Source organism: Martes martes, assembly GCF_963455335.1.
Source record: "Martes martes genome assembly, chromosome: 11".
NCBI classification, from domain to species: domain Eukaryota; kingdom Metazoa; phylum Chordata; class Mammalia; order Carnivora; family Mustelidae; genus Martes; species Martes martes.
Genome location: NC_137899.1, coordinates 60,198,944 through 60,220,794, shown reverse-complemented (window position 1 = coordinate 60,220,794; position 21,851 = coordinate 60,198,944). Strand labels below are relative to the sequence as shown.

The following is a 21,851-nucleotide window of genomic DNA, read 5'->3' as shown; positions in this document are numbered from 1 at the left end:
GGATGTCACAACTTGGAAGAATTGTGAATTTTTGGTCCAGATTGCTGTGGGTAGAGCTAGAGCTATTTGTAGAAAATTTAACTTTTTCAGAACAGATTTGAGAAATAATTAGCTTGAATCATCTTTTTTTTTTTAAAGATTTATTTATTTATTTATTTATTTGAGAGAGAGAGAGAGAGAGAGCGAGAGCGAGCAGAAATGGGGAGCAGCAGAGGGGGAGGGAGAAGCAGGCGCCCTGCTAATAAGCAGGGTGCCTGATGCTGGGCTCCATCCTAGGACCCCGGGATCATGACCTGAGCTGAAGGCAGATGCTCAACCGACTGAGCCACCCAGGTGTCCCTACTTGAATCATCTTTTAACTGTTAAGGAAGTTGAGGAAGTGGTTAAAAAGTAAAAATCATTTCACAGGGGGGGACTTTAGGCCCAGATGATTTTTAACAAGTGAAATGTTACCAGAGTTTCAAGAAGCAGATCATTTCAATTTTATATGAACTTTTCCAGACAATAGAAAAAAAGAGACTTCCCAACTCATTCTTCAAGACCTGTGTAAATCTGATAGTTCAACCAGAAAGAGAGAGAAATGAGAAAAATTTTAGGTCTATATCAGTCATGAATACAGAAATAAAAAGTTTTAAAAAGTGCATTAGCAAACTAAATCCAACCATGTATAAAAGAGATCGAACACTATAATCAGGTTTATCTCATATGTACTCAGATGGCTTAATATTAGAAAATCTATAAATCTACTTTGCTGAATTGACATACTTAAAAATCATATGATCATCTCAATCAGAGGACAAGGACTTTCACTAATAAAATATTAAAAGCATATTATTATATCAAATCTTAATGGTAGGTATCTGGGTATTTTGGAATGGTAGTAGCATGGGTATTATGATTTTCCATAATTTGCAAGTTTTCCAAAATTATTGTATAATCAAATATGGTACACTCATGCACACACACAAACATATACACATACATATGTAATTTGTAGCTGAAGACTAGTTTCTCGTTGGAGACTTTCTAGAAAGGCGGGACTGAAGAAACCAATCATTTGCTCAAGACCAAGACTAGATTTGTTTCACATTCCACTGCATTAGGAAATACTATTTTCTATAAAGTTCTAATTTATTCTAAGAGGAAAATAAAGATTGCTAAATGGAAGTTTGTCCTTTAAATTGAAAAAATCATCATCTCAGTATAGTGCTAAAAATAGCCAACAGCTAGTATGGTACATTGTTACAGTAATGACCTTGAATGACTCATGTGTCTGAACCTACTCTGTGTGTCCATGTGCTGCATCGACTTTGAGTTGAGCCATCTGACTTGCTTTAGCCAGTAGTATATTAGCGAATGTTACCCAAGGATAGACTTGAAAAGCACTTTGTTCGTTGAGTCTTGCTCTGTCTTGCCTGTGGGGACTCTTGTGCTATTGAGTAGAGAAGCCTGGATTAGCTGCTTGGGACGTGCGCTAACCACCAAGTATGTGAGTGAGGCCATTTTGACCAGCTAGAGTCAAGTTTCCAGATAACTGCAGCTGCATTTAGTGACCTCAGGCCTGACCGGCAAATGAACTGCCCAGCTAAGATAGTTTCAATTACTTACCCATAGAATTGTGAGCAAATAAACTCACTAAGTTTGGGGGTGTAATGGAGCAATAGATAACTGATGGAGCCAATATAGTTGATATTGCCATAATTACACACAAGTGTTTGCTACTTAATGTATCAGTTAGTGTGCTACCTGTGCTTGTTTAGTCTAAGCGTTATAAACCCTTTCTGAGGGAGAATGACAGTACTGTAGTCAGCATTAAAGGCCAACTTGAATGCCAAAACTAAGTTGCCAAAATGAAGTTTATTATTAAGCCAGTAGAGAAAAGAGTTTTGTTTGCTGTAAACAGGTCCCAGACTTACATCTCGGTATTCCTGATTACAAAGGAGAATGTTTGCCTAAATGTTACCTAAGTAGCTGCCCCAGTGAGCTGATATGAGATACCCATGTTTAGTAAGATCTGGAAATGTAAGTTGGTAAAAATTCAGTAAGTCTCATTGTGGTGTTCTCATGGACTGCTGGGGGTTAAATAGTATGTCTAAGCTTTTAGGTATCTTTTGTGCTTTTAGAATTGAGTTTTATTATTAGAAGGGACTTTAGCAATAATTTAATTTTACTTTGTTATTTTATAAATGGGAAATTGAGGTCTGAAGAGGTTAAGGTTCTCCAGTTTGATAACCAATCTAGAATTAGAATCTTACCCTCCCAACTCAGGCTAAGGATTTTCCCACACTCCACCGGACCTTCTTCCCTTTAGTCCTACCCTTGGTAGCCTTTCTGGTTTTGAAGGTGGTGGCCTGCTGTTAATCCCATTTCTAACAATGTTAGGTAGTGGCTGGTCTTCTGTCTTCTGTCTTAGCTAACTGGCGCTGCCATGTAGTGAAACCTTTGGTGGGGAAGTGATGGGAGAATTGCCTTCTTTTCTAACTCTTAGAGGTTAGCTTCTGACCTGGGAGGGGCTTAACATTTCTTTTCCAGAATCATTTGAGAAGAAATGGTTAAGAGAACATTATTCTTAGTTCAGGAGACATCTGGAGAGATGAGATTAGTCTTACTGTGTTGACCCCATCCTGGAATGTTTATTAACTGGCTATCAGGAGTCTTTTGTTCTGCAGTTGTCTTGGGATAAGACAGATAAGAGTATAGAGGTTTTTGGGTCTTTTCCTGTTTTGATCCACTGGCTGGTGCTGTTTAATCAAATAAATGTCCAAAAAAAGAGCAAGTAAAGTAGTATTTTGACATACTCCTAACATGTTTGAATTTGACTAGGATAGGATCTGTTCTGAGGTATAAGGACTTAGAGTTGAACAGGATTATACCTGAAGGCAGTGAAGCTTTTTCCATGGCCCTCTTCTGTGTCCCCATAGTATAGTATCTATGCCACTGCAAGGACCACTGTGTTATGCTTATGTTTGTGCCTGTTTCTTCCACTACTAGACTCCAAAGAAGGCAGATACCATGTCTTTCTCAGCTTTCTATCTCCAGTGTATATTTCCTGGTGAGCATGTAATAAAGTATGGTTGATTTAATCAAAATCTTCCGTTTTTTTTTTTTTTCTTAGAAAGTGAGCACAGGCAGACAGAGAGGCAGGCAGAGGCAGAGGGAGAAGCAGGCTCCCTGCTGAGCAAGGAGCCCGATGCGGGACTCAATCCCAGGACCCTGGGATCATGACCTGAGCCGAAGGCAGCCGCCCAACCAACTGAGCCACCCAGGCGTCCCAAGAATCTTCCGTTTTTAAAATGCAGGGTAATTGTTAAGTATTCTGAGCTGTCCTGCAGTTATTTCTCACTCCCAAGCTGTTCTCCAGTTTATTTATCTCCAGATTATTAACCTCTGAATTTCAAGTAACTGCCTCTACATTCTAACATTAGTAAGATGAGTAGTTACTGTGTTCAGAATGTTATATTGTAATATTAGATGCCATTGGGAAGTGTGATTATGATCAAAAAGTGGGGGTAGGATAAAATAAGTAGAATAATATTCAGAACAACTTAAAGTAAAAGTTCTTACATTAGCAGTTTAAATTTAGTAAAACATACTAATAAAATGATTTGTAAACAAAGTGCAAAATAATATAGCACAGCAGTCTTTCCAGTACTTAGCAACCAGAGAGGGAACTCTTTAACAGTTTGATCACAATGGATGGAATTAGACGGTATTATGCTAAGCAAAGTAAGTCAGTCAGAGAAAGACAATTACCAAATGATCTTACTCATATGTGGAATTTAAGAAGCAAAACAGGATCATAGGGGAAGAGAGGAAAAAAATAAAATAAGGCAGAATCAGAGAGGGAGACAAAACATAAGAGATTTTTAATCACAGGAAACAAACTGAGGGTTGCTGGAGGGAAGGCTGTTGGGGGTATGGGATAACTGGGTGATGGACACTAAGGAGGGCACATGATGTATTGAGCACTCTGTTTTATATAAGACTGACGAATCACTGACTTCTACCTCTGAAACTAATAATACATATATATTAATTAATTGAATTTAAATAAAAAAAAACCAGTTTGACCATAGCAACATGCTGGGCATTTTAAAAAAATGCTGTCTTTGTCCTTTCTGGGGTGGCTACTAAAACTTACTTGGACATTTACCTTGTACTCACCTGTATGGATATTCAGAGAGAGAGTAACACCTGATTTGACTTGCAGTTGATTCTGGGGTAACAGAAGAATTTTTAGTTCAGGCAATGGAAAATTTATTTTAAAGATTACCTAAAGACCCTATAAATGATTCCCAGTTACGTCCAAGGGGAACCAGTTGAATTTGGTATTAGATTTGGCAGCTCTTTAGTAAATACTCTTTAAGCAAGGAAGAAAGGACATTGGTTAGCTCATACAATTCTCTTATCACCTTCAGTTTCAGTTTTGTTATACTTCTGTTAATAAACTAAAGAAGTTCACATGATATTAGGAGAGCCTAGAACTTTTAGGGAAAGAAGATGACTCTAAAAATGAAGGTCTTTATTTTTTCTTCAATGAAATGTACTTAATATTATTATATTTATATAATTCTTACAGGATTATATACTGTTGGGGTGCCTGGGTGGCTCAGTGGGTTAAAGTCTCTGCCTTCGGCTCAGGTCATGATCCCAGGGTCTTGGGAGCGAGCCCTGCATTGGGCTCTCTGCTCAGTGGGGAGCCTGTTTCTCTTTCTCTCTGCCTGCCTCTCTGCCTACTTGTGATCTCTGTCTGTCAAATAAATAAATACAATCTTTAAGAAAAAAAAGATTAAATACTGTTTTCCGATTATACACTCTTATCTAATCTTTTCTATTATGCCTTGATTCCAAGGGACACACTTCATTCTTCATTTCATGCAACAAACATTTATTGAGTACTTTTATGTGGTGGGTATGGTCTAGGCACTAGACATAGTGCTTTGAAGATATTCAAAGTCTTTTGCCTCATGAATTATGATTTAGTAGGAATAGAATAAACAAACAAAAATAATTTCAGTGATAAGTGCTATGAAGAAAAAAACAGCAGAGTAAACAGTGACTTCAGGGGAAGGTCCTTTTACATAAAATGGACAGGCTGCCTTCTCTGGGGAAGTGATCCTTAAGCAGAATCTGAGTGCACAACTCCGGGGAGGAGTATTTCAGTAGCTGACTGCTCTGTATGGGCTCTGAGGTATCAACAAGGTTGGTATGTTTGTGGAACGTTTATCTTTGTATCACCAGGACTTAGCAGGAAATTGTACTTAGTGTTTATTAAATTGACTCACCTATACTTTGACTTCCCATATGTCTGACCCCATGCCTTTGTATATCTGTTTGTGATTATCAAAGTAAAGCTATCTGAGCTTTATATAAATTAGCCCATGACCCTGGCCTCAAATATGATGTCCCAATCTGTTTACCTGTCTTGTGTAAATCACATCTTTCTGAAAGTTGTAATCCTCCTTTTTAATGTCACACATTGTTTAGTCACACCATTTTGGATATGTGCTTTTTTTTTTTTTTTTTTTTTTAGTGTGGAGAGAGGGTCTGCTACCACAGGATTAGTTCCAATGTGATCCTTTCTCTTGTATAGTCAATGCTGGACATAAAGCAAATTAAAAACTATTATTTGTGACTAATGACCAAATACTGATAGGTCTGTTCCAAGGGCGTAATTAGAGCACTTAACTGTGCTTGGATAATTGAGGAATAAATACACCGATTGCTTCATATGTCTGCAGAGTTACACAGAGATGTTGAGTTGAAGTCACTCTGAAGTGGCACTTGCAGTTAGCCCAAGGCTGTCCGGGCTGGTCAGCCTCATTGATCTGCTAAACCGTATTGCTCCATTACGGATTAATGTCAAAATTAAATAATTGAACTAGTGTGTATGTGTTTGTGTAACAGTTCCCGATCAGGAAACCAAACTTTATGCTCTGCTTGGCTGGCTTAAGTTTTAGTAATTTGTTCGAGGTATTCTTAGAATATGGAGTAGTAAGTACAAAATCTATTAAGGAGTTTCTGTTAAGAGTGTTAGACTCACTTGCTAAATGCCTCAATGAAAGTCTCACATAGACTCCATTATTGTTTTTAAAATCAGGTTTGTAGTCTTGGCCTTAACTGCTCACTGAACTGGGTATCTGCTGTTTTTCCACTAGATCTGTATCTAATTTATAGTAAAGGGACCACAAAAACAAAAATTACTTCTATTTCAGCACATAACACCATTATAGTTAAGGGTCTGTTGGCTTTTCCACTAAAACGGTTTCTTAGAGAAGTTTATAACTTGGCAATTTTACTTGGCTTTGGGCTGAAACATTGCTATTTCTGTCCAAAAGTAAATTCTTTTACCAAATTTCTTACAACTGAATTTGCCTTATTTGATAATGTATGAAGAGAGAAGGGCTATTACACACAATAGGTCTTTTTTCATGTTCTCACAAGCTATTTGATTACACAGTAGTATTGTGTGTGGTGTTTATTCTTACATTTTAATCTTACCTCGGTAAGCTTTTATTTTATTTTTTAATGTTTTGAAATAAATTGGTTTAACAGGGTTAAGAAAATTCATTTTCATGGGTTCTTCCCTTTAAAGAATTGCATTACTATGATGATTTTTAGTTCTTTTTACATTATTAACTTATTAGAAAATTTAAAAGCACTTCGTGGCAGGGGTACCTGGCTGTCTCAGTCCATAGAACATGGGGCTTTTGATCTTGGGGTAGTGAGTTTGAGCCCCATGGTGGGTGTAAAGATACTTGAAAAAAAAAAAAGTTAAAAAAAAAAAAGACATTTTGTGGCACTCACTTTTGTATGAGAGATTTGAATTATTTGGTCTTGAAAAGTATTAGCTAAAATAAGCCTTTCCTCGGTCTATTCTGGCAGTATTTAAAACTTTAGTAACTCAGATAATTAATATTTTCTTTAATTTTGTTTCATGGACAAATCCATTTCCTTAAAAATGATGTAAGATTCATCAGTACCAACACACCAGAAAGGGGTTAATTAGGTTAGCCATTTACATGTACCCATAATTTTACTTGCCACCTTGTATCCAGTAAGTATCCTTTTTGCCTAGGATTTTCTCCAGTTTGCACAAGTAGTTCAGAAATGTTTGGTAAATAAATTCCAGGGATTTCTTTGAAATTAGTCCCTAAGAAGAGGTGTCCCCCCAAAAACCTCTTTTTACATTCTTTGGCACGCCTAATTCTCCCCTATAACAGTTGTCATAGACAGGAGTCTCTACATAAGGTGTTAATGAGTTCTTAACAGTTTAGGGAAGACTGCCTACTCACTGCCCAGTGTAACATAGCTGAGACAGCTTTAATAATTTGTCTCCTAAGAAAACAGGAGAATGGGTTAGGGAAGGCAAGGTGATCACTTCACTCAGTGTTATTGTTGTTCTCATTTATTGTTAGTGATAATTATTATTGCTAATGACATCCTAGTTTATTTCCAAGAATTCGCTTTCTGGCAGTTTGCAGTTCCTCCATCTCTAAATCTGCAGGCCAGGTTTTAATTGCATTGCAATTTCCAGTCAAGTAACCATTACCGGGGTTGCTCTTGCCAGGCTCTGTCCTGTGGTGGAGGGATACTGTGTTCTCTTCACCTGGTTATGTTGGAAAGTGCATGGATAAGGCAGGGGTCCTGTCTGAAGTAATCCTAGGGTATTTTTAATGTCCTTTAATTGCCATTCAGGATGTAAGTCAGACCAGACACAATTGGGTCTGGTCACAGCTCAGAACTGCCTACTGGTGTTTATATAAAGGTAAAGTATATTTAGCAAATAAATCCTCTGAAGCTGTTATATATAATTTATTTTTTATTAACATCTGTTGATTCCTAAGCAGTGTGAAATTAGTTCCAGTATGCTTGCGTGTTATGTCTTTATTTTGTTTCACTTGTGATCCCTGGATAGCACTGGAGGTAAAGTGGGAGAGGAAATAGAATTAAGAATTTCACAAGGGCCTTGTCATGGCCATCAAACCATTATCAGACTTATTTGTGGTTTTTTAGATGTCTGATTTCCTTTGGTAATGTTAGCATATGAAAAGTAGATTAAGTAAAGTTTAAATCCTCTCTCTATATTTGCTGTATGATTCTATTTTGTTTTGCATTGCTCTGTGTATTTTAGTTGTGAAAATTTTGAATTCAAAGGCGCATTTCATAGTAAGGACCCTTCCATCAGGGCCAGTGAAGATATGGCAGCAGAGTTATCTCCCCTCTTCTTCCTTGCAGTGATTTTAACTTGACCTGAAGGTAGAGGATTTTTGTTGGTGGTGTTTTTTGTACTTAGCTCAGATTACCACTATCAATATGAGAGAATGTGAACTTTCTTAGAAGGGTATTAAGAATTTTAAGATTTGTCCCTGACATCTTTTTTATTGAGTTATTGGCTGTTAGTTATGGTCATCCGAACATTTATCTGTTGTGGTCTCTGAGACAGCATTGTTCTTAGGGAGGTTTTGTTTTGTTTTGTTTTAAATGAAACATAAATGAGGCCGGGCATACAAATAATTTTATCATTAATTACATTCCATTTCCCCTAATTCTTATGTGTTAGGGTAATATTTGTTCTCAAGTGGCCAACATTTTTAATGTACTGTGTACATATATTAAAAGAGTAGAAAAATAGTCTTGGCAAACTCTGAAATGGTTAATTGGCTTTTCCAGCCAAGATAGGTTTTATAAAACTTCCTGAAAATTAAGAAGTAAGAGGCAAAGAACTTTTCTTCTCATAAATGCCATATTTTATTAACTCTTTACCTACAAAGCTATCCTTAGTATGAATATTATCTTGCAGCATTTTTTTTTCATTAGACAAGCAGCAGAGGAGGAAGAATAGTTGATTTATTGTAATTGTCAAATATCTGCAAACATTCCAATAGTTAAAAGAATTTTTTCAACATAAAACTCTAAGTAGAGATGAGATTTTTTTTTCTAAAAGTAAATGAAATTTTGAGAAAGGAGTCAGAGCAACAGCATAATGATGACTTTGAGATCTATAATCTTTAATAGCAGACTTTTAAATATAGCATTAAGAAATATTTGATGGTTTCTATTGATCTTTAATTGGGGTGTATTTTTATATTCTTATTAGTACTTGTATAAGATCGACAGCTTTTCATGATAAGACATTTACATCTTAAATCTTGCACACCGCTCTCTTAAGAGATAGATGGAACAACACTGGATATTTAAAAATTAAAAGGAATAGTCTATATTTGATTCAGAAAAGTTACTTTATATAATATTCAAGGGCTAGTGGACAAGGGGGAAGAGAGAGGAAGGGAGAGAGAGGCAGAGCAGGAGCATGTGGGGGAATGAGAGAGAGAGATCCCATTGTCCTTTTCCATTTTAGCTGGTAGTTTGGAGTAAAACTGTAAAGTTAAACTTTTTGGAATTGTTACTACCCCGAGTGGGAATATAAACTATATTGAACAGAATTTATTTAGCCTGTTAAAAAGTCAACCTAAAACTATAGTTAATTAGTTTACATTATTACATCACTTCTAGTTAGAGACTCAGATTGGTACAGAGTAAGAGGAGCTCTATCAGGTGAGCTGACTGCTACCCATATGGGGCTTTAAGATAATGATGAGTTTAAATTTCCTCTTAGAGCTAAGTGAGAATAAAACTGGAGGCAATAAATACTCTTGGCCAAAGCCATTAAATGAAAAAGCTGGGAATTCTCCAGCTCTTGACTTAAATTGTTTGTTTATCAGCTGGCGCCTAGTCTGGAGTCAAGAGCTGGAGATTTCTATCTGTGACAGAACTTTGAAACTCTTGCAGGACACTTTCATTTCAACTTAAGGTAACTTGAGTTTATAGCTTTGGCTTTAAAGATTACTAATGATTTACTCATTTCCTTACCATTTAACCAGAGTGGACTTTTTCCCAGGAAGGGATCTGTGTTTATTTAGGGCCTTTGTCTGCGGAGGGATTAAAAGGCAGGCCACCAGCATTGTGAACTTGATGGTAATAAAAGGTCACCAAAACACACCATAAAAACATTCTTACCATGGAATTAATTATACAGTGTAATTTTACAAAGCAGTTCGGTTACTCCATCCCTGCCCCTCCCCCCCCCCAATTCTTAAACATTTCATCTTTTAAAAATTAAAGCTGTGGTATAATTTGGTTTTTGAAAAAATACTTTGCTTCTTTTATGATATTTAAACATTGAAGAAATTTTCACATGCAGTTAATTGCTTAAAAATTTTAAAGTTCTTAAATAAAAATTATCATTTGTTGTTAAACAATGGGATGAATAACTTGTTTGGGCGAGGGTAGAGTCATCAAAGGGATGGTTGGAGCTTCAAACTGCTCAGTTTCTAAAAAAACCAAAGCCTACTTAAAAGTTTTTTTGTGCCACCAGGTGGCATTGCATCCAAACCTGCCTGTGATAAAGGAAGGTTTTTAAATTAAATTCTTTTTTGTTCAAGAGAGGTTATAATACTTTTTTCTAGATTTTGCTTTTGAGGTTGGCTTAAAAATATATCTAATATCAACGTTGATTAAATGTCTCCAAAGACCTGGAAAGATTTCTGAACTCTGCAAATGTCTGCATTTAGGTGGTTAATATTGAAATGAAAGTAAAATGTTGAAATATTTGCAAAGGATTGCTATTTTTTTTAAGTAAAATGAACTTTTAATAGCTGGTTATTTTTGTTTTGCTTTTCTAAACACACGAGAGAGGATCCTGCCTATAAAAACCCTCACAAATGTTGCAGAAACTCCCCAGTACTGCAAATCACCCCTTCCCCCAACACACTCACACCCAGCCCAGCCCTTATAAAAAAAAGTGTCAGCAGGTTTCACTGTATGGGAATTTTTAAAAAGAGGGAAAGACCTCTGAAAGGTGCAAGTTGGTCCTTTTCACAAGCCTGACTATGAGATTCATTAAGCAGTTCATGCTCATGTCTTAAAAGTTGCTTTTGGGAAAGTAAATTCTTGTAGTTTCCTGTATTGATTTTGAGGGAGTCTTTATTGTCTTTTGAATCAGTCCACTTTAAGAGAGTGATAATGTAAAAGCAAGGAAGAAAAACCCTCATTATAAATTTTATGAAAGTATGATTTTTAAATTAAAATACATATTGTTCTATTTTATGAACCCACATATATTAATAAACTGTACAGAAACAAATTACTTAATACAGACTATCCAGGTGCTATGATATGTTGTCAGAATAAATAATTCAGTTCAGTTCAGTGTACACTCTATTGATTTTTATCCTTTTAAAAAATGTATTCACCATGCAGAGAATTTTAATGCTTAGCTTTGATCATTTATCAAAAAGCTTTATGAAATTTTACTCATTTTATATTCTTGCCTCTTCTGTGAGGCTTCTTAGAAGTGTGCACAACCTGTTTAAGAAACGTATATGTTTTCAAAGTAAATGTTTGACCTCCCACCTTGATATTCTTGCTTTTAAACATACATGCACACACACACAATTTCACACACAGCAACACCCATAACCCCCCACTTCTCTATATTTTAAAAAACTTGATTGGAATGTGTTGTACTAAAGCTAAATATATGCAGACTTCAGTATTACAAAGAAAGAATTTTGTTTTAAAAATTATAAAAATTTGGAAGTAGTACTTTTGAAAATAGTCTAGATAAAGGTACTCAAGACATTTGACCCTGAATATTTTACTTTTAAACTTGATACAACAGTCTGTTTCTTAGCTTTGTTGTATGCTGATATTTCTACGTATTTAACATCAAAAAGCTGTAGTGGTTTCTCTTTATAGATTGTGCCTGTGTTCTGGAATTGCCTCCTGCTGTCCATGAATTGCTTCTTGGCTTGTTTTGTTAGAATTTCTCACCAGGGTTTTTGTGAGCTATGTAGCCACCATTAAAAAAAAATTTTTTTTTTTGATACAGTAGACTGGATTAGCAAAAATTATACTTCCCATTCATGATGATAATTGAGTAAACCTCTTGGCTCAGCATACCCGTTTTATGTAATAAAGCCCATGCAAATCTCATGTAATAATACGCATATATAAAACTGCCTACAATGACTCTGTTTTTCTAGTTATTTCTGTAATATTAATTAACTATTTTTTGTAGAAATTCCAGACACCTACTTTTTCATTAAAAAATAATAGAAAAAAATCTTTACTTGTTTTAGGATGTGTGTAATTTGGTAATGGAGCACTTAGATTTTGACTTCTTTCATTTCAGTTGGAAATAGTATTGGTGTAAGTGAGTGTTGCCATGGGAACCTCCACATAGATATAAAAGGCAAGACTGTCTAAGTGGAGGAGGAGGGGTGATGTACTAAAATACCACTGGCCTAAATGATCTATTTTATGTGTGTGTTGGGGGTGTAGGGGAAGCTAGTTTGAGAAGGGAAGAGAAAGTAGTGCAGAGAGTAAATGTTAAAAGTTAAAACCATGTACTCATACTTTTGGAATCTCATGGGTGGAAGTGTTTTTAAATTTGAAATGTGATTCTTAATTATTTGTGTCATTTGCCTATGCAGGGAGTCTTTGCGTACTTTATTTTTAAACTGTGTCGATGGAACATGTTTTTACTTATTTGATTTTAGATAAAATAGCTAATACAGTGAAATGTGATTGGAAGGTTAGGATTTTGGTCTCTGAGATGGCTTTAATTATGAGTTTTATTAAAAATAGTTATACTTAATTCTCATATATCTGGAAAATTTTTAAAAACTGTATTTTTGGGGAGACATTTGGCTTTCAAAACAAAGCTGGCTTTATAGTATTTTTAATATTAGATTTCAAAAGCTAAATAATTTTAATACGTTATAAATATCACTCAAGGAAACAATGACTTACTGTATTTGCCTGTGTAATATTGTATGGTTTTCTAAAAAAAATTAAAAAAAACAGCAAAAGCAAGCATCAAAACCCTTTGTATCCTTTAGGAGTACATGTGTTGCTGTTAATAAAGATGATTAGAGAATAGCCAATTTAACTGCATATAAAATAATATTTTTGTGTTTTGTATATTTAGATTACAAAACAGTGAAATTGTGTCCAACATGAGTTAGCATGGTAGAAAAGCAACATCATCATTGCACTTTTAACGGTATGGATTCTGGTTGTCAGATACCCATGTAAAAAAAGAAAAGACATCAACCTGGCAAAAACTGTTTAAACTTACCTTTTTAGTCAGTCCAGAGAAAAAGTAAAGCTGCCATGGTAATAAAACAAACGGAAGTTTTTAAAATAAAAAGAATAATTTAAATTAAAAAGAGGGAGGCGGGAGCCTGGGAAGAAAAAGGGTAAAAAAGACAGCACAGCGCTCCCCAGACCAGGCAGCATCTGATGTAAATTAACCGCAATGGAAGTGTATTGTTTCCAACTCAGCACAAACAATGCCGGGCATCTCTTCGGTAGGGGTGGATGTTTGCGTGGAAAAGGGGGTGTTGAGAAGTGGGCTGGGTTGCAGCGAGTTTAGCCATCAGGGGATTCTGTGGCATAGACCACAGCAGGATTGAGAGTAAAGAATGAGAAAGTATGTTTGCATATAAAATTAACCAAGTTAAACCTTTAAGAGGTGTGAAATAATTCATAACCATGAGAGAATGCTTAGTTATCAGTGATCTTCAGAGAGGTTTTTTTTTTTTTTTTTTTAAGAGACTGAGGCCTTATACTGTGAAATGTTCAGCAACCAAGATATCTGCGTTGAGGTGTACTTTGGCATAGTTTTAGTTTTAGTTTAGTAGTTTAGTTTTAGACTTGAATTCTTAAAAAAAAAAACAAAAAACTAAGAAAAATGTATTTCTTAGAAAAATAGATAAAAGTGATTAAAAGTCAAGCTTATCAAAAAGAATACTTTAAGAGAATGAAAGTCAAGGCAACAACATCTATGATTTTTCTCTTTCAGTTTTTGTCTACTGTGCCCTGCCCCATCTCCACCCCCACGCCTCCTTTGGAGAAAAATCTGACAATCTTAATAGAGTAGAAAGCATAAAATTGCACATGGCCTTATCAATAAATGGATTATAAATAGCTTTGCTTTAATCACCTTAAATAAGTTTCATAATACAGAATTTTCTAGAAGAAAGCAACTAATATTTATTATTAAATATTTTTGGTATGTCAGGCTATCATGCCATAGTGTAGTTTGTGTATTTTAGACCATTTAATCCTTACAGCAACTTCATGAAATGCATGTTCTCATTTTTTAGTGAGGAAGGTGAGGCTTATTGAGGAAGGGATCATATGACAGCATGTAATTATTGTAAGAATTAGCCCAATGTAGCAAAAAAGAAGGCATTTTAGGTACAAGATCTTAAAATATTGCAAAGGACTAATACCTTCAAGTCTGGTATTTATTTAGGTTGTTAGAATAATGAAAAGGCTTTGATTTGTTTATTTAAAAACAAAATCAGTAGAAATACTTTTTCATGCTCTGTTGATATCACCATTTAGTGACACACTCCACCCCAAATCAAAATACAGAAAAAATTATTAGTCGACCAAAAAAGTCCACATATGTAATTTAAAGCAGTTTTGTTTTTGGTTTTATATTCTTGAATCTAGTCAACTATAGGAATAAAAGAGACAAGAAAATCTGGAACTGGAAGTAAAAATCTCTAAGTTTTAAACCTAAAATAACTTCTTTGGGAGGTCTTTAGAAGTTGGGTATTAAAAAGAGCCAAAATGTATCTTATTTAGGGTATGTTTCTCTTTTAACGTGTGTTTTAATTTTTTTTTCCAAAATAAGTTATTTAGTCACGACTTTTTAAATGCCAAAAAAATGGCCTTTACAAAAGTTTAGTGAGTTTTAGTGCGCACGTATACTTTTTGATAAGTTTATAGTAGTTAACATTAAGACTTAAGACTAACAGTATATACAGCTTATTGGCCAATAATAGTAATAATAATAATAATAGTAATAAAGAGTACTCTTCAGTCTTATTTGACATTGCAACTATAATTTGCTATTTACTGAATTATAATGTGTTGGGAATTGATTTTTATTTTGTCAGTGTTTTTAACCCCTCTCAATATACACGGTTCTTCAGTTATATTGCTAAAAAAAAAAAAAATCTCTCAACACCTTTTAACAAAAGGCCTTTAAGAGTAGCGTGGGGTATGTGTGTGTATTTTAATAGTTTTATCCTAATGATAATTCTCTGAAAGATGCTTTCCATACCTAATTCAGATTATGTTTAAAACAAACCAAGTGAACAAACCCATACTCATTATAGTCTAACTATAAAACATAGGTTTCATTGAAGGTTGTAAGAAAATCTGATGTTTATGACATTTTGCTTTGCCAGTTTTTCTCTGAATTTTATAAAAATCAAGTATGCTGAAGTTTGAAATGCTAATGAATATTTGGAAAACGAACAGAACCCTGAGAATTTCAGGTGTTTAAATAGTCTGACATGTCTGGTTTTATCCTTTTAGACTTCTAACTCCAAATGTGATTAGCAGTAGTTTGGAAAGAAGAATGAAGAGGAAGCCTTTCCCTTATGTTGGTGTGTTCAACAGGGGAAAACAAACCAACATTCTTGTTACACTAGCTTAGTGCACTCAAGAAGAGCCTGGTACCAGTTCCCAGGCTTTTTTGGTCATCGTATATGGAGCTTCTTTCATTTCAGTTTGTTGTCTCAGCCTGTTATATCCATATTGTTTCTAGAAATGCTTTTTGGATGGATTACTGTGAAAGGAAAGGGTAGAGCAGAGAATATTGGCAAGAAGTTTCTGGTGAGGGGCGCCTGGGTGGCTTAGTCGTTAAGCATCTGCCTTCGGCTGGGGTCATGATGCAAGGGTCCTAGGATTGGACCCTGCAATGGGCTACCTGCTCCATGGGAAGCCTGCTTCTCCCTCTGCCACCCCTGCTTGTGTTCCCTCTTTCACTGTGTCTCTCTCTGTCAAATAATAAATAAAATCTTTAAAAAAAATTTTTTTTTAGGTGAAAAAAAAGAAGATATTCTGACCCTGGCCCTTACTAGGGTAAAGTTCCAAGGGAATAAAGATTATTGCTGGTCAGAAAACCGTCTAACTGGATAGTGATGAAAACTGGAGTTTAGCCAAATTTATTTTTGTGTGTTTTTGCTCTTTTCCTGTTTTTGGTTGTTATTGGAAGGGACTTTTGGTGGGTCATCTGATTATGACAGGATGAAGGTCAAGATTAGTTTTGCTTGACTTCAGTGATGTTATCTTTCTAACCACAGTGGCTTATGATAATGAGATTGTTCATCAGAAAAAAAAAAAGAGCAATTCTTGATCTTTATCTTTATATTGGATTTAAATGGTGATGTGTTTTTTGAAGATTGAGGTTGTGATTTTAAAAGGGTAGGCTATGATATTTTAGGAAGTGTGCTAATGTGAACATACAGCAGTGTTTTTATGAAGGGAAGGTGATATGGGAAAACTGTAATAATAAGGGTGAAGAAAAATAAGGACTTCAGAAGAAAAATACCCATTTTGGTTTTGTTGTTTAAGGGAGCGATCTGGGGAATTCATAAGTATTATCAATTATATATGGATATAAATTTAAAAATAATAGGGGAAAATAGCTCTTTGGAATAATGATTTTGATGTCCATGCCAAAAACCTCTTATTAGGTATATTTACAATACAGTTAATCATCAGAATAACCTTGAAATAAATTCCAAAATGAGGAGTTGCTGATTTTTAATTTGTAGAATGTGTCATGTGGATATGAGGGTCACGACTGGGGCATGAGTTTTGGGAAAAGATACTGTGGAAATGAGCTGTTTGTGGTTTCACGCTCTAACCATTGACCATTATCCACTTATTTTCCATTGAGAATCATAGATGTGCATCTGTGCGAATGTGAATCTTCACCTGGCACTCCTCCCCTACCTTGCCAAGACAATATTTTAGCATCAAGAAATAAGAGGTTATTTTCTCTGTTCCTTCCTCCACATCCCATAGTACACATGATCTTAAAGGCTGAGAAGCGATCCTCCACATCCCATAGTAACTTAAACTGAATTTTTTTCCCATTAGCAACAAAAATGTGGGTTGATAGACCCTCCATTTACTTATGTCTGAATTTTTTTTAAATCTTTTTTTAAAATTTATTTATTTATTAGAGAAAGAGCGCACGAGCGAGCACAGGCAGAGAGAGTGGTTGGCAGAGGCAGAGGGAGAAGCAGGCTCCCTGCTGAGCAAGGAGCCCGATGTGGGACTCCATCCCAGGACGCTGGGATCATGACCTGAGCCGAAGGCAGCCGCTTAACCAACTGAGCCACACAGGCATCTCTACTTATGTCAGAATTTTAAATGTTCTTGAATTTTTTAATATGAAACCACAATGTTCACAATTAACAAAGAGAGGACCAACAAACATCTACTTACAATTTTTCATGCAAACCTTTTTTGAAGGGAGGAAAAAACCTTTCCTAACTACCCCCCCCCCATCTTTTGGGTCATCGATACTTAATTTTATTTGCATTATTTTACTTTCTCCTGCTGAATTTTAATCATAATTTTAAAAACTAAAAAGTAAATGTAAAGGATTCAAAATAAAGGTTAGGACAAAAAATTTGTCTAATTGCCCCTGTGTTTTTTCCCCTGCATTTCCCACTGAAATTCCTTAAAGTAAGTTCCTTCCTTTCTACCTTCTCTAAATTGAACCCAAGAAAGGCATTTAGTAAATATTTTTACTCCAGACCCTAAACCATAGTTTTGATGGATTCTTAAAAGAGTATCAATTCTTATGTGAACCCATGTCTTTGATAATGGTTTTTGCTTTATGAGGGGCCCTTTAATTATTCTTTCCCAGGAATGATTTAAAACAAATGATTGGGATCATTCTCATATTCTCTTAAGGTGTCTCCATCTAACCTTGGTTTGGCAGAGGTGATTGTGTTATTGTATGTCTAGTTTGAGTTGTACTTACTTTGTCTTAGTTGTGCTTCTGAGTAGGCATACTTTTCTGCTTTTCTTTTCAGTGTTCACTCAGTACGTAATTATTGAAATGAAATGGCGATAAAGCTTGTGTGGGAAAGAAGTCCTTGTTTCCTGTCTTTGTTGGCACTTGTGGGTTCCTAATCTCCTAAGAGTCTTGGGATGTAGATCTGTACATCACAACTAGGGGTGAGTAGTTTTTATGGTGAGGAAGAGGGAAAAAGATAGTATTGAAGCAATTCCTGTCTCGGTCTGCAAAGTACAGATTGCATTTCTCTTTCAGTGGTGTTAGGTTTATGGCCCTTTTTTGGGAAAGTGCTATTAAGTGTTTGGAGACCTTTATCTTTCTCCGTTTTGTTGTAGCAGCTGGAGTTGTCCTCTGGTGGTTTTGCTAGGTATGATAAATGTTGTACTAAAACTGTTTGGTGGAAGTTTGATCTGGAAAGATTACTGTTTTTTTCAGTTTCCTGAAGAAAATGGAATCATAGTATTCAAACTGATGGAGAAACAAACCCATTAGCAAATCAGCAATAAGAATGTTTACTTTTCATGGGTGCTAGTGATTTTTTCCTCTTCTTTTACAAAGGTTTTGGGACAAAACTCAGAAATGATGATCAGTTTTGTCTGTAATATAAGCCTTTTCCTTCAAAGCATTCAGGGAGAGATGTCTACATAATGAAGAATTGTTCCTCTTTTGCACAATAAAAATGGAAGCAAAGATGTTATGCAGTCATTTCTCTTGTGTTCATGCGCTGTTGAAGTCTTACACAGCATAGCTATCTGTAGTTTTATTGTTAAAAGACTTCCTTGTGCATATTTCTAATATGTTAAGAGGTATATCCCTCTTTGGCCACACATTTTTGTTTGTTTGTTTAATTCTGATTAATTTGACTAGTATAACTTCCAGATAATATGTACTTCTAATAGCTTTTATGCAGATCTGTTGTTTATCTACACTGAACTTGAAAGGTCTTAGCCGCCACTTAGATATTGTATTGAAACAAATGTTTGCTCAAATCCTTTGACAAACAGGTGGGAGATTCTAACCTAACTACCTGACATTTGAAGATACTGGTTTTTTTCTTTCTTGAGGGATTCCCATTCTAGATCAACTGGATGCAATCTGGGAATAAAGCTGTAGCCTGAACTGAATCTGTGGAGTGATTTGCAAATAATTATTATCCTCTATTTCAGTTATTTTCATTAATACTTCTTTAGGGAATTAAAAGTTGACTAGTTTTTGTATCTGAAACTCCCTTTTCCAGCTCCTTTATCTTTTATGTTCTAGCTTTTATGTATTCTAGCTTTAATAGTTAGAAGCAACATAGGGAAGGATAGTAGGAGTGTCTGCAGTCTTGAGCCCCTTCTTTTTACCAGTGTTGGAGAAAATGGGTGACCCATCATTGGAGTACTAGGTAGTCTTAGTGGTGTCTGAAGTGCTCCCAGGTCTTTGACTGTGGTTACAGCAGCTGAGGTAGAGGGTGCAAATGAATCTGGTTTGGGGGAATTCTGGCAACACCTCCCACAGTGGGGAGTAGCCTGTATACCTGCTGGAAGATTATTGGCTTGCAGTACCCAGTTTTTCTTTTTACTGTGACTGCTAGGAAATCAGAGCTAGATTTTGGCACCTAGTAATAATCATCATCCTTTTCCCAGCCTTCTTCCCTTTTTCTGTATGGTTTCCATTCTCACTTGTAGCTTTAGCTTATCACATATTTACTTAGTCCTTACTGTCTGGTAGGCACTGGGAATACATAGTGAGCCTGAAAGACCTGCTTTCCTTCCTCTTAGTGCTTACAGTCCATGCATTTGTGTCATATACTATCTCAGAATCCTTTTTGGAAATAGGGATATGAATCATAACTCTGGATTTCTAGGGCCATCAGGTTTTCTTACCACTTTTCTATTTAAAAAAATCTTCCTCTGTGTACTTTTATTCCTCCTCCCTTTATTTTCATTTTCTTTGCTTATTTTTCCCTTCAGATTTTTTTTAATGAAATGGGTACCCTTACCTCCCTTTTCTTCTTAAAACTTCTGTATATTATAATTGAAGACAGTGTTAATATTTTTAAAAGATTTTATTATGTGTATATGCATATGCACACTGAAACAAAAATGGGATTTTTTTTTGCAACTTTTTTTTCATTTAATGTAATTTAATGTGTCTTAATATATATAAATATGTAATTTAATGTGTCTTAATATATAATATATAAATTTATGCTATTTAGTTATTATAAAGCATTCTATTAAGGGGACAGACTTATTACAGAACGGCTGTTCTTAATCTGGGACATAGATCTTTTCATGTACAGTGTATGTGAATTTAATCAGTAAGAGAAATTCTAAAAAATGGAATTACTGGGTCAGAGAGCTTATATATTTTGAATTTTGGTCAGTGTTGCCAGTTTTTTCACCGAAGGTAAATCCTCTATTAACAGTGTAGGAAACTACTTATTAATGCTCTTGTCAGTACTATCTTTACATTTCTAGTCTGATAGTTAAAAAATGGTATAATGTAGTTTTGATTTTCTTTCTTTCAATTTTTTAAAATTCCAAATTACGAGTTTGAGCATTTTAATAATGCTTCCTGGCCATTTTTTTGTTTGTTTGTTTATTTTCTTTCCAGTGATTGTTTCTGCCTATCCTTTGGACATGTTTTTATTGGATTCATTCATTCAGCAGATATTTGTTGAGTACTTAGGAGTGTTGGGCACTGTGCTGGGCATTGATCTTTTCTAATTGATATGTATGAGTGTCAAATGCTCCTTCATTTATTAAACAAATATTTATTGACTACCATGTACTAAGTACTAGTCTTGGCCTGGGAATAGATCATAGAACTCCTCCCACCCCCACACCCACATACACATTCCTGCTCTTAGGGAGTTTATATTTTAATGAGTGTTATATGTGGGGAGATATATGTGTTGTAAATATTTTTGACCAGTGTGTCCTTTCTTTTTTATTCATCTTGTTTATGGGTTTTTTTTGAAATATAGAAATTTTGAGTTTTTATGTTGTTGAACTTACCAGTCTTACTTTTTATGGTTTCTGACTTATATGTCCTGTTTATCTCTCCAAGATTATAAGATTTAAAAAAAGATTTAACATTTTTATTTTGCTTTATGATTTCATTTTTTAAATTTTTTATTCATTTGGGATTTATTATGGTGGAGGGAATGAGGGTAAAGATCTAGATTACCTTTTCTTTGTATCAATTTAGTGAAAAATCTTTCACCATTGATTTTACAGACTCCATTAATTTCATATACTCAATTCCCATGTATATTTGGGTCTATTCTAAGCTCTCTCTACTCTTCTACTGGTATCTTCTTGTTGATTTTTCCAAAGGAAGACATTTTTACTTTCTTTTGCTTTATTTTCCTGTCTACCGTACCTGGGAGGATAGTCTTTCATTGGTCTTTTTTCCCTCTCAGAACTCTCCAGACTATTTTTGCTTGTTTATTGTCCTAAATAGACATGAGAGTCATTTTATCATGTTCTCCCAAAACATTCTATTAATATCTTGATTGGGGCTGCACTAGACTATTTATGGAAAATTGATATATTTACAAATCCAAGTTTAAGATTTACTCATTATTGATATCTTTTATGTCTCTTACTAGGATTTTCAGGTTTTCTTCTTGTATATCCTAAACATTTCTTGTACAGTTTATTCCAAAGTCTTTTTATCTTTATTGTTGTTGGTATATGTGGAGCCCTTTCTTTTTCTTTTTTTAACATTTCCATTTATTCTTGTTCATAAATATGAGAAGTGTCAATTTCTGTATGTTAATTTGAACTCAACTTCCTTTTTTTTAAGGTTTTTCTTTTTTTTTAAGAGAGAGAGAGAGAAAAAAAGTGAGCACGAGTAGGGGGAGAGGCAGAAGCAGACTCCCTGCTGAGCAGGGAGCCCGACCTTGAGATCTTGACCTGAGCCCAAGTTGGATACTTAACCAACTGAGCCACCC

The 21,851-nt window shown here is 35.1% G+C and overlaps 1 protein-coding gene across 6 annotated transcripts in view; it reads left to right on the top strand.

Annotated features, from left to right (window-relative positions):
* Nucleotides 1-21,851, top strand: part of HIBADH (3-hydroxyisobutyrate dehydrogenase) — a 125,037-nt gene that overhangs the window by 44,504 nt on the left and 58,682 nt on the right. The gene's annotated exons all lie outside the window — the stretch shown is intronic.